The 13,764-nt window shown below is 42.9% G+C and overlaps 1 long non-coding RNA gene across 1 annotated transcript in view; it reads left to right on the top strand.

Annotated features, from left to right (window-relative positions):
- Positions 1-3,582: 3,582 nt before the first annotated feature.
- LOC116360095 (uncharacterized) overlaps positions 3,583-13,764 on the top strand; it is a 44,689-nt gene continuing 34,507 nt past the window's right edge. Inside the window, exon 1 of the long non-coding RNA XR_004206896.1 lies at positions 3,583-3,705. This is a non-coding gene — a long non-coding RNA (uncharacterized LOC116360095). The remainder of the gene's footprint in view (positions 3,706-13,764) is intronic.

Raw genomic sequence — 13,764 nt, 5'->3', positions numbered from 1 at the left:
GTCTTGTACACCATTAGTCATCAGTCCAATCACAAGAGTTTCTATTGGACACATTTTGGTAGGTCCCTCCCCGTTACGTTTGCTTCTGTTTGGATCCTAGTGAATATACCCCTGGAGTGTGTTCATTGAGGCGCTGCATGGTCAGTCTGAGGTCTGAATTGGACGTGCAGCATTTAGTGATGAGGCCTGTGTAGAAGTCAGGGCACTCATACTTACTGTGCTTCGCAGAGCTGTTTTTTAAAAGGTATTTCTTTTATTTCACCTTTATTTAACCAGGTAGGCTAGTTGAGAACACCTTTATTTAACCAGGTAGGCTAGTTGAGAACACCTTTATTTAACCAGGTAGGCTAGTGGAGAACACCTTTATTTATCCAGGTAGGCTAGTTGAGAACACCTTTATTTAACCAGGTAGGCTAGTTGAGAACACCTTTACTTAACCAGGTAGGCTAGTTGAGAACAAGTTCTCATTTACAACTGCGACCTGGCCAAGATAAAGCATAGCAGTGTGGACAACACAGAGTTACACATAGCATAACATGGAATAAACAATAAACAAGCCAATAACATAATAAACAAGTCAATAACATAGTATAAAAAAAAGAATGTCTATATACATTGTGTGCAAAAGTAATGAGGAGGTAGGCAATAAATAGGCCATAGGAGTGAATAGTTACAGTTTAATCTGGAGTGATAAATGAGCAGATGATGCTGTGCAAGTAGAGATACTGGTGTGCAAAAGAGCAGAAAAGTAAATAAAAACAGTATGGGGATGAGGTAGGTAGATTGGGTGGGCTATTTACAGATGGACTATGTACAGCTGCAGCGATCGGTTAGCTGCTCAGATAGCAGATGTTTAAAGTTGGTGAAATTTGCAGAGCTGTTGTGAAGGAAGTTGTCAAGGAAGTTAACTTGTGTTTATACAGGAACTCATGCCCCCACCTTCCGTCAACACGGAGCAACATGGAGCCCTCCGCATTGTGACAACATTTGAGAGGTGCACAGCGGTGCAGTATGGAGCTCAATTTGCCTGCCCCCGGAGGCTACGCACTTTCGTCACATCATCCATACGGTGCCTCCGATCACATCTTCGGATCAAGCATAAATGGGCTCTTAGTTGGATTCTGCTGCAAAACGTTTCGCCTGTTACTCCAAACACTCAACATAACATCAAATATGTTTGGTTCTTAAATGGAAGTTGTAGTTCACTTTAGAACCATACAATTAAAATCAAGTTTTTGGGGTTCCTTCCAATTTCTTCTGAATTACAGCTTCTGTTTGAAAACAGAACGGAACTCAACAGTGTTTAGAGTAAACGGCAACAGACAAACTATGCAATGGACTGTGGAATACACCCCAGCTAGTATAACCCATGTGTTTTTCTAGAGACGGTGCCAGTGTTAAAGTGTGTTGTTCCTCCACTAGGGGACAGTCACAAACACAGGTGAAATGTTTGTAGCTATGCCAAAGATGATCTACTGTATTATATTGATAGAGATAGCCAAGTAACAATGGAAATACATGTCCTCAATTATTGAAGGCAGGCGAGATCAGGTGGGATCATTCTAGCCAATGAGAGGGCAGATATGCGTGTGAACAACAGGCCCAACTAAGTCGTTTTTCTCAGTTGCCGGAATGCGACAGGCACCCACTGATATCAGTACATTTGTAACAGCCTAAACATTACGGAAACTTCTATTAGATCAAATAAGCCTCACGTAATTTGACATTCTTAGACCTCCATAAAAAGGGCTTATCTCATGCAGACAGATTTTGGGCGGAGTAAATCCTCTCACTCTTCTGCTCTGCTAACTGACTGATAATACAAAAGCCCTCTGATGTTCTCCAGATGAAGAAGTCATATCTACACATTTCTGTCTGTCTGTCCCAAGCCAGACAAACCAGTACGGTTGGAATCTCACATTTTACAGGTGTTATTTCTGTCTACAGTGATCTATCTATATCTGGGTTTCCCAAACTCGGTCCTGGGGCCCCCCCTGGGCACACATTTTGTATTTTGCCCTAGCACCAGACAGCTGATTCAGATAATCAAAGCTTGATAATGAGTTGGTTATTTGAATCAGCTGTGTAGTGCTAGGGCAGAAACCAAAACGTTCACCTGGGGGGGTGGGGGTTGAATTTGTCAGTGAATGATGCAGGTTCAAAATACTAGAGGTTACAATTATGAAACTAGAGAAATGTCAAATATATAGTTTTAAACCTGCTTCTAACCTTCCAGTTTCAAGAGCCAAGCCTGGCTTTACTGCCTCAACACAAGTAGTTACTAGCCTGTTTATAATGACAAGATAATGAGGAGGTTCCTCATGTGTGTTGTCCACCTCACCAGCCTAAACAGTTTGGGGTATATTTTCTAGAAAAGTTGTACATTCTGACCCAGTTTGTATACTAGTGACCAGCCTAGAAGTATTGTAAACCCTTCATCATTACACAGAAGAGTCATTGAACGAAGGCATCTCCTGTAGAGGGGAGTTTTGTTAAGAGCCCCAGCATTCGGTCTGAACCTTAACATGCATCTCTTGCGGTACGGTTTTGGACGCACAAGAACCACAGCGATAAAATAAAATGTTCAATTGATACACACCTTTATAGGGTTAATGTTCCCACACTGCCATGTCTCCATGTCACAGTGCATGTTTGCGGAAGACAGAGGCTGTACCTATTGGCTATCTGTGTGTAAGCATAACTGGGGAGGAAGTGTAGTTGGTCAACTGGAGGCATTCACAGCCAGCGAGGAAGAGGCGAAGCGAGAGGGTTAACTCCGCCCAAAATCTGTCCACGTTAAGCAGATCATTAATATTAAGCAAGTGAGGAGGGCAATGAGTGTCAAATTTAGTGAGGACAAAATGTATTGCTATTTTAATATTTGAGGTTTATCTGATCAAATGGAAGTTTCGTGACGCTCAAGTTGTTACGAATGTTGTTATGGTTTTCTTCCGAAGGAGAGTCGGACCAAAATGCAGCGTGGTTAATTCGATACATGTTTAATAGACAAATAAACACAATCAATACAAAAACGTACGTGAAAACCGAAACAGCCTAAACTGGTGCAACTAACACAGAGACAGGAACAATCACCCACCAAACACTCAAAGAATATGGCTGCCTAAATATGCTTCCCAATCAGAGACAACGAGAATCACCTGCCTCTGATTGCGAACCGCCTCAGGCAACCATAGACTTTGCTAGAACACCCCACTAAGCCACAATCCCAAAACCTACGAAAAACCCCAATACACAAACACACCACAAAATAAACCCATGTCACACCCTGGCCTGACCAAATAAATAAAGAAAACACAAAATACTAAGACCAGGGCGTGACAAATGTACTGATATAAGTGTGATGCACGTGACAACCCGGTAACTTTGAGAGAAAAACTCCATATAGGAGTTGTCCCTGTTTGAAATTCGAGATGGTCTATATACGTATTTATGAGGCTAGCATAGCATCTCACTCTCCATTGAATGCAGGCAGTTGACGTCAACACCCCTCATAGAATATTCAAAAAAAGCATTAGAATAACGAGATGTATCCACCAATCCAAAGAGAGGAATAGGCGGGAGATTGACAGCTCACTGTTCTGCTCTGTGGACATGGAATCCCAATGTTAGGGCAGAGACACAAGCATCTCGTCATTATATCCAGTATCTCTGACACAGTGTATTGACCTGTACAAACCTCCTACAGTAAGTGTATAGATTTATTTTTTAAGATAATTATTTGCTGATATGAAAGATAATGGTCCTATCAGCATATGTTTTTCAACCTGTTTCTAAACGTTAAAACACAGTGTCGGAACTGTAGTTCACACAGATGCAGCCTTGGGAGAAGCTAACTGCTGAAAACACTACGGAGAGAAATGTTTTCCAGAGCTAACTTGGGCCAAACAACGAGAAGTACCTGTACTTGTAGCCCAAGATGTACTCTTAAGGAGCCTACTGTTACTCCATTAGGTCCTTATATTTTCAGAGGTAGACTGGCTCTGGCAGCCAAAACAACCAAATACTCCATCTAAACATAAAGCCTTCTACTTTCATGTCAAATCAAAATTATTTCACGACTGGAAAACACACACTAACTGAACACTGTTTTAACGGTTTTTAACACCAGCAGCAGCCGACAGTATTTTCAGTAACATTTGTGACGGCCTTCTTCTGTTACACACAGATGTTTGGAGACAGATATAGCAATTAGCACAGGTGGTCCCTCTGTTTCCTGTCTATCTTCTGTAAAAACGAGCTGTAACATGGAGAAATGACCATGTGGGAACAGTAAGCCTATTTAGCGTCTATAAACAGACTAGGCTCGGGTACTGTATGAGTTGTATGCAGGGACGGGGTTGTTTTCACACAGCCGGACCTACTCGGTTAGCATCTACTGTATGAGTTGTATGCAGGGACGGGGTTGTTTTCACACAGCCGGACCTACTCGGTTAGCATCTACTGTATGAGTTGTATGCAGGGACGGGGTTGTTTTCACACAGCCGGACCTACTCGGTTAGCATCTACTGTATGAGTTGTATGCAGGGACGGGGTTGTTTTCACACAGCCGGACCTACTCGGTTAGCATCTACTGTATGAGTTGTATGCAGGGACGGGGTTGTTTTCACACAGCCGGACCTACTCGGTTAGCATCTACTGTATGAGTTGTATGCAGGGACGGGGTTGTTTTCACACAGCCGGACCTACTCGGTTAGCATCTACTGTATGAGTTGTATGCAGGGACGGGATTGTTTTCACACAGCCGGACCTACTCGGTTAGCATCTACTGTATGAGTTGTATGCAGGGACGGGGTTGTTTTCACACAGCCGGACCTACTCGGTTAGCATCTACTGTATGAGTTGTATGCAGGGACGGGGTTGTTTTCACACAGCTGGACCTACTCGGTTAGCATCTACTGTATGAGTTGTATGCAGGGACGGGGTTGTTTTCACACAGCCGGACCTACTCGGTTAGCATCTACTGTATGAGTTGTATGCAGGGACGGGGTTGTTTTCACACAGCTGGACCTACTCGGTTAGCATCTACTGTATGAGTTGTATGCAGGGACGGGGTTGTTTTCACACAGCCGGACCTACTCGGTTAGCATCTACTGTATGAGTTGTATGCAGGGACGGGGTTGTTTTCACACAGCCGGACCTACTCGGTTAGCATCTACTGTATGAGTTGTATGCAGGGACGGGGTTGTTTTCACACAGCCGGACCTACTCGGTTAGCATCTACTGTATGAGTTGTATGCAGGGACGGGGTTGTTTTCACACAGCCGGACCTACTCGGTTAGCATCTACTGTATGAGTTGTATGCAGGGACGGGGTTGTTTTCACACAGCCGGACCTACTCGGTTAGCATCTACTGTATGAGTTGTATGCAGGGACGGGGTTGTTTTCACACAGCCGGACCTACTCGGTTAGCATCTACTGTATGAGTTGTATGCAGGGACGGGGTTGTTTTCACACAGCCGGACCTACTCGGTTAGCATCTACTGTATGAGTTGTATGCAGGGACGGGGTTGTTTTCACACAGCCGGACCTACTCGGTTAGCATCTACTGTATGAGTTGTATGCAGGGACGGGGTTGTTTTCACACAGCCGGACCTACTCGGTTAGCATCTACTGTATGAGTTGTATGCAGGGACGGGGTTGTTTTCACACAGCCGGACCTACTCGGTTAGCATCTACTGTATGAGTTGTATGCAGGGACGGGGTTGTTTTCACACAGCCGGACCTACTCGGTTAGCATCTACTGTATGAGTTGTATGCAGGGACGGGGTTGTTTTCACACAGCCGGACCTACTCGGTTAGCATCTACTGTATGAGTTGTATGCAGGGACGGGGTTGTTTTCACACAGCCGGACCTACTCGGTTAGCCTCTACTGTATGAGTTGTATGCAGGGACGGGTTGTCTTCACACAGCCGGACCTACTCGGTTAGCATCTACTGTATGAGTTGTATGCAGGGACGGGGTTGTTTTCACACAGCCGGACCTACTCGGTTAGCATCTACTGTATGAGTTGTATGCAGGGACGGGGTTGTTTTCACACAGCCGGACCTACTCGGTTAGCATCTACTGTATGAGTTGTATGCAGGGACGGGGTTGTTTTCACACAGCCGGACCTACTCGGTTAGCATCTACTGTATGAGTTGTATGCAGGGACGGGGTTGTTTTCACACAGCCGGACCTACTCGGTTAGCCTCTACTGTATGAAGGGTGCTTTCCTATAGTTTCAGTGTTATTTTTACTTTGTTGGAATCCTCCTGAATGTCTCTTTGATAAAGGACCAATACAGTAATGATTCTATTGTTGAACCAACTGGAAGCCCATACATCTATATATAGTGTTGTGGCTTTTAAGTGAAGCCCAACATTTAACTGAAAACATTTTGTTTGTTGGCAGAATAAGTAGAGATATATTTTTTTAACAATTGTGTGTATTTTTGCCCTTGACCAGGGATTGTGCCACACAATCACAATTGTCTTTAGATTCTTCAATTTTTGTTTTGGTTTCATTTCTGCACTAGATTACGGTGGCCATGGCAACAAAATAAACTACTGCAATTTATACTGAGTGTACAAAACATTAGGAACACCTGCTCTTTCTATGACATAAACTGACCAGGTGAATCCAGGTGAAAGCTATGATCCCTTATTGATGTCACCTGTTAAATCCACTTCAATCAGTGTAGATGAAGGGGTGGCAACAGACTAAAAAAGGACATTTAAGCCTTGAGACAATTGAGACCTGGATTGTGTGTGTGTGTGTCATTCAGAGGGTGAATGTGCAAGACAAAAGTGACTTTGAAAGGTACCAGGCACACTGGGTTTTTGCCAAGAACTGCAACGCTGCTGGGTTTTTCACCCTCAACAGTTTCCCTTGTGTATCAAGAATGGTCCACCACCCAAAGGACGTCCAGCCAACTTGACACAACTCTGGGAAGCATTGGGAGTCAACATGGGCCAGTATATCTGTGGAACACTTTTGACACCTTAGAGTCCGAATTGACGAATTGAGGCTGTTCTAACTCAATATTAGGAACATGTTCTTAATGTTTTGTTCATTCAGTGTGTGTTTGCTTAAGAATTTTCATTCATAAAAAAGAACACTCTGTATAAATGATTTTGATAAAATAATGTATTTGTATTTTTTTTAGTGTTTTTAATAAATGTATCTGTTCATACAGTTTTATTCATTATGAACTAAAATACAAAACTGATCCTAGATCAGCACAAAAATGTTTTGTCTTCCCCCCTCCAATCAGGGACTGATTTATACCCGGGACACCAGGTGGACACAATTACTTATCAGTTAGAACAGAAAACCAGCAGGCTCTGGACCTTATAGGGTAAGATTTGAATACCCCTGGTTCACATGACAGCTAAGGTGAGCTGTAGTAAGGTGAGGTGAGGTGAGGTGAGGTGAGGTGAGGTGTGTTTGCATTCTGTGTTCCTGCCCAGAGGTATTTGTCTGATCTGGCCTCCAAGCAATCATAGAAAATGACTCAAGTAAAAGGCACTTAAATATTAAGTGTCAAAAGTGAAAACATTTATAAATTATTTAAAATTCCTTATATTAAACAGACCAGGGGGTGCCATTTTAAATTATTTACAGGTAGCAAAGGGCACACTCCAACACTCAGACATAATTTACAAACTAAGCATTTGTGTTTAGTGAGTCTGACAGATCAGATCATTTACCTGTCCTGCTAAGCATTCAAATGGAACGACTACTTTTAGGTGTCAGGGAAAATGTATGAAGTACAAAGTACATTACTTTCTTTAGGATTTGAACTTGCAACCTTTCAGTTACTAGTCCAATGCACTAACCACTATGCTACTTTGCCGTAAAAGTTGTAAAAAATATAAATAGTTAAGTACAGATACCCCCAAAAACAACTTAAGTAGTATTTTTACTTAAGTACTTTACACCACTGTGGGTGAGCACTATTGGTAAGTATGGTCAGCATTATTGGTCAGTATGGAACTGACCAGTAGAGGTCACTGACGGACTGCTTTCATTTGCCATGTTGCCACCTAGTGGCCTCTTAACATAGTCTTGGATGTTTCCTGGAATCTCAACGTCGATCACATGAGGAGAAGGTTGTGAAGTGTGAATGAGCTGGCTCAGGCTCTCGCCTGTTAAGTGTGTGATTGTAGGTTTGATTCCAGGCAGAGCGTGTGGTTGTGTTGGCAGCTGATGGGGTTTAATGCCTGGGGTTTCCGCTCCTGTGAACAGCAGTGGCTATGCAGGGAAACCTCTGGAAAAAGTAGACCCTTTGATTTTAATTAGTGCTTTTTGCCTATTTAAAACACAAAGGTCTACTTCTCCTGCAGGTGTTTCCCTCCACAACCAGTGCTGCTTACTGTTCTGGAACCACAGTCCTGACTTACACTGTGGCAGAGTCCTCAGTGGTGAAGTACCTGTCTTCCAGAGCTCTGGGTTCAAACCTACAGCCCTGTGCTAATGAGGTGAGATCCACAACCCCAGACCCACAGACTCATTACACTTCTCTTTGTAGTTTTTGTAGTCCACAGAGCTACCAATACCTCCACCCACAAAGCTACCAATACCTCCACCCACAAAGCTACCAATACCTCCACCCACAGAGCTACCAATACCTCCACCCACAAAGCTACCAATACCTCCACCCACAGAGCTACCAATACCTCCACCCACAGAGCTACCAATACCTCCACCCACAGAGCTACCAATACCTCCACCCACAGAGCTACCAATACCTCCACCCACAGAGCTACCAATACCTCCACCCACAGAGCTACCAATACCTCCACCCACAAAGCTACCAATACCTCCACCCACAGAGCTACCAATACCTCCACCCACAGAGCTACCAATACCTCCACCCACAGAGCTACCAATACCTCCACCCACAAAGCTACCAATACCTCCACCCACAAAGCTACCAATACCTCCACCCACAAAGCTACCAATACCTCCACCCACAAAGCTACCAATACCTCCACCCACAGAGCTACCAATACCTCCACCCACAGAGCTACCAATACCTCCACCCACAGAGCTACCAATACCTCCACCCACAGAGCTACCAATACCTCCACCCACAGAGCTACCGATACCTCCACCCACAAAGCTACCAATACCTCCACATTCATTGCAATTTTGTTTTTAATTTGAACATTGATGGAAGTGTCCACTAAAGTGTAACCTTAAAGCTATGGATGGATGGAAGGCAGGGACTCAGGCCATGAGCCACCAAGTCCAACACATGTATTTACCTTCTCTTCTGAATTTTGGCATAAACATTTGTGGAAATAACCAGTAAAGCAGAAGAGATGGGATATGAACCAAACATCTCTTAGGAGAGCAGCAGGGATTTAATCCCAATGCCCTTTCTTTTCAAATCTGCATGTGTATTTGACAGTTACATTTCAAAATTGCAGAACACAAACAAAAGCGCATACATCTAGATGAGAACCAACAACCTCTGAAACAGTTGCTTTAACCATTGAGCCACCAGCACCTGCATGTCAGCCTAAACATGTTTCTTTAATCTCAGGGAAGGGTGAATAGTTGAATTTTGAATCATCAGAATTACAGAACTCAGATTTTATCTGAGCCACAAACTTATCTAACAATGTCAATGTTCTCTTTGCGTTTTTATAATTGTGAAAAATATCTAATGGGGATTGAACCACCAACTTCAGAATAATTTAACAAGTTCATTTATCCACAAGCCCCACACCTCCACCTTGCGTCTGTCACTTGCATTGAGAAGTGTTGAAACACAGACAAATACATTACCTCTGAAAAACATAAGCGATATTAGAATGTAGAATTGTGCTATACTAAAATACAGCAATTGGGGTTTATTACAGGAAACCAAGAGCACAAAACAGCACACTTGTTTTAGATCTCTACCATAGAGATAGATAGAGGACTCATCTTTATATCTGTTCCATTATAGCATCTGTGACAACATGGGCAGCGCCATTGAGGCTACAACCCATAGGAAAACCCACCCAGTTGACTACTTTAAAATGGCGGAACCATGGTGAAAGCCCTCTGACGCTGCTCATGCTGTCACAGATGCTGTAATGGTACAGATAAAGATGCTAAAACTGCCTTTTGGCCACATGCTCCTAGTACAACAGGTGTAGAACTTAGTGTGAAATGCTTACTTATGAGTATCAAAACAGTAGGCAAGACAAAGTAAAACGAGTAACACAATAAAATAATAATAACGAGGCTATAAACATGGGGTACCGGTACCGAGTCTGTGTGTGTGTGTGTGTGTGTGTGTGTGTGTGGTTAGAGTTGATTCTGTGTACATCGAGCCTGTGCAAGAAAGTCCGTCCAAAGAATTCTAATTTAATAAGGGGGTCAATGCAAATAGTCCAGGTAGCAATTTGATCAACTTTTCAGAAGTCTTATGACTTGGGGGGGCAGGAGTGTTATGGAGATTTTTGGGTCGCAGACTTGGTGCTCCGGTATCGCTTGCCGTGCGGTAGCAGAGAAAACAGTCTCAGGGTCCTTAGCTTAGTGATCAAATCAAATCAAAGTTTATTTGTCACGTGCGCTGAACGTTGCACACCGTGAATCCAACAGGTGTAGACCTTACAGTGAAATACCTACTTACAGGATCTAACCAATAGTGCAAAAAAGGTGTTAGGAGAACAATAGGTAAGTAAATAAATAAAACCTTAAAAAGACTGGCTATATACAGTAGAGGGGCTATATACAGTAGAGGCTATATACAGTAGAGAGGCTCTATACAGTAGAGGCTATATACAGTAGAGAGGCTCTATACAGTAGAGGCTATATACAGTAGAGAGGCTATATACAGTAGAGAGGCTATATACAGTAGAGGCTATATACAGTAGAGAGGCTATATACAGTAGAGAGGCTATATACAGTAGAGAGGCTATATACAGTAGAGGCTATATACAGTAGAGAGGCTATATACAGTAGAGGCTATATACAGTAGAGAGGCTCTATACAGTAGAGGCTATATACAGTAGAGAGGCTCTATACAGTAGAGGCTATATACAGTAGAGAGGCTATATACAGTAGAGAGGCTATATACAGTAGAGGCTATATACAGTAGAGGCTATATACAGTAGAGAGGCTATATACAGTAGAGGCTATATACAGTAGAGAGGCTATATACAGTAGAGGCTATATACAGTAGAGGGGCTATATACAGTAGAGAGGCTATATACAGTAGAGGCTATATACAGTAGAGAGGCTATATACAGTAGAGGCTATATACAGTAGAGAGGCTATATACAGTAGAGAGGCTATATACAGTAGAGGCTATATACAGTAGAGAGGCTATATACAGTAGAGAGGCTATATACAGTAGAGGCTATATACAGTAGAGAGGCTATATACAGTAGAGGCTATATACAGTAGAGAGGCTATATACAGTAGAGAGGCTATATACAGTAGAGGCTATATACAGTAGAGGGGCTCTATACAGTAGAGGCTATATACAGTAGAGAGGCTATATACAGTAGAGGCTATATACAGTAGAGAGGCTATATACAGTAGAGAGGCTATATACAGTAGAGGCTATATACAGTAGAGGCTATATACAGTAGAGGGGCTCTATACAGTAGAGGCTATATACAGTAGAGAGGCTATATACAGTAGAGAGGCTATATACAGTAGAGGCTATATACAGTAGAGGGGCTCTATACAGTAGAGGCTATATACAGTAGAGAGGCTATATACAGTAGAGGCTATATACAGTAGAGAGGCTATATACAGTAGAGAGGCTATATACAGTAGAGGCTATATACAGTAGAGGGGCTCTATACAGTAGAGGCTATATACAGTAGAGAGGCTCTATACAGTAGAGGCTATATACAGTAGAGAGGCTCTATACAGTAGAGAGGCTATATACAGTAGAGAGGCTCTATACAGTAGAGAGGCTATATACAGTAGAGGCTATATACAGTAGAGAGGCTATATACAGTAGAGAGGTTATATACAGTAGAGAGGCTATATACAGTAGAGAGGCTATATACAGTAGAGAGGCTCTATACAGTAGAGAGGCTCTATACAGTAGAGAGGCTCTATACAGTAGAGAGGCTATATACAGTAGAGGCTATATACAGTAGAGAGGCTATATACAGTAGAGAGGTTATATACAGTAGAGAGGCTATATACAGTAGAGAGGCTATATACAGTAGAGGCTATATACAGTAGAGAGGCTCTATACAGTAGAGAGGTTATATACAGTAGAGAGGCTATATACAGTAGAGAGGTTATATACAGTAGAGAGGCTATATACAGTAGAGAGGTTATATACAGTAGAGAGGATATATATACAGTAGAGAGGCTATACAGTAGAGAGGCTCTATACAGTAGAGAGGCTCTATACAGTAGAGAGGCTCTATACAGTAGAGAGGCTCTATACAGTAGAGAGGCTATATACAGTAGAGAGGCTATATACAGTAGAGAGGCTATATACAGTAGAGAGGCTATATACAGTAGAGAGGCTATATACAGTAGAGAGGCTATATACAGTAGAGGCTATATACAGTAGAGGCTATATACAGTAGAGGCTATATACAGTAGAGGCTATATACAGTAGAGGCTATATACAGTAGAGAGGCTATATACAGTAGAGAGGCTATATACAGTAGAGGCTATATACAGTAGAGGCTATATACAGTAGAGAGGCTATATACAGTAGAGAGGCTATATACAGTAGAGAGGCTCTGTACAGTAGAGAGGCTATATACAGTAGAGGGGCTATATACAGTAGAGAGGCTATATACAGTAGAGAGGCTCTATACAGTAGAGGGGCTATATACAGTAGAGGGGCTATATACATTAGAGAGGCTATATACAGTAGAGAGGCTATATACAGTAGAGAGGCTATATACAGTAGAGAGGCTCTATACAGTAGAGAGGCTCTATACAGTAGAGAGGCTCTATACAGTAGCGAGGCTATATACAGTAGCGAGGCTACATACAGACACCGGTTAGTCGGGCTGATTGAGGTAGTATGTACATGTAGATATGGTTAAAGTGACTATGCATAAATGATGAACAGAGAGTAGCAGAAGCGTAAAAGAGGGGTTGGAGGGTGGTGGGACACAATGCAGATAGACCAGTTAGCTGATGTGCTGGAGCACTGGTTGGTCGGCCCAATTGAGGTAGTATGTACATGAATGTATAGTTAGTGACTATGCATATATGATCAACAGAGAGTAGCAGCAGCGTAAAAAAAGAGGGGTTTGGGGGGGGGCACACAATACAAATAGTCCGGGTAGCCATTTGATTACCAGTTCAGGAGTCTTATGGCTTGGGGGCAAAAAATGTTGAGAAGTCTTTTTGTCCTAGACTTGGCACTCCGGTAATGCTTGCTGTGCGGTAGCAGAGAAAACAGTCTATGACTTGGGTGACTGGAGTCAGACAATTTTTTGGGAGCTTTCCTCTAACATCGCCTATTATATAGGTCCTGGATGGCAGGAAGCTTGGCCCCAGTGATGTACTGGGCCATATGCACTACCATCTGTAGTGCTCTCGATGGTGCAGCTGTAGACAGTTTAACATGGTGTTCTTGGTCACAGGGACTATGGTGGTCTACTTGAAACATGTAGGTATTACAGACTGGGTCAGGGAGAGGTTTAAAGTGTCAGTGAAGGCCCTTGCCAGCTGGTCAGCGCAGGCTCTGAGTATGCACCCTGGAGAGTGGGCATATTTAAAGGGCAGCGTTCCCCAACCCCTCCCCGTTTTTCAACTGGTCGTTCAGAACA

Source organism: Oncorhynchus kisutch, unplaced genomic scaffold (assembly GCF_002021735.2).
Source record: "Oncorhynchus kisutch isolate 150728-3 unplaced genomic scaffold, Okis_V2 Okis07a-Okis12b_hom, whole genome shotgun sequence".
Classification (NCBI taxonomy): Eukaryota; Metazoa; Chordata; class Actinopteri; order Salmoniformes; family Salmonidae; genus Oncorhynchus; species Oncorhynchus kisutch.
This window is presented reverse-complemented; position numbering and strand designations above follow the sequence as displayed.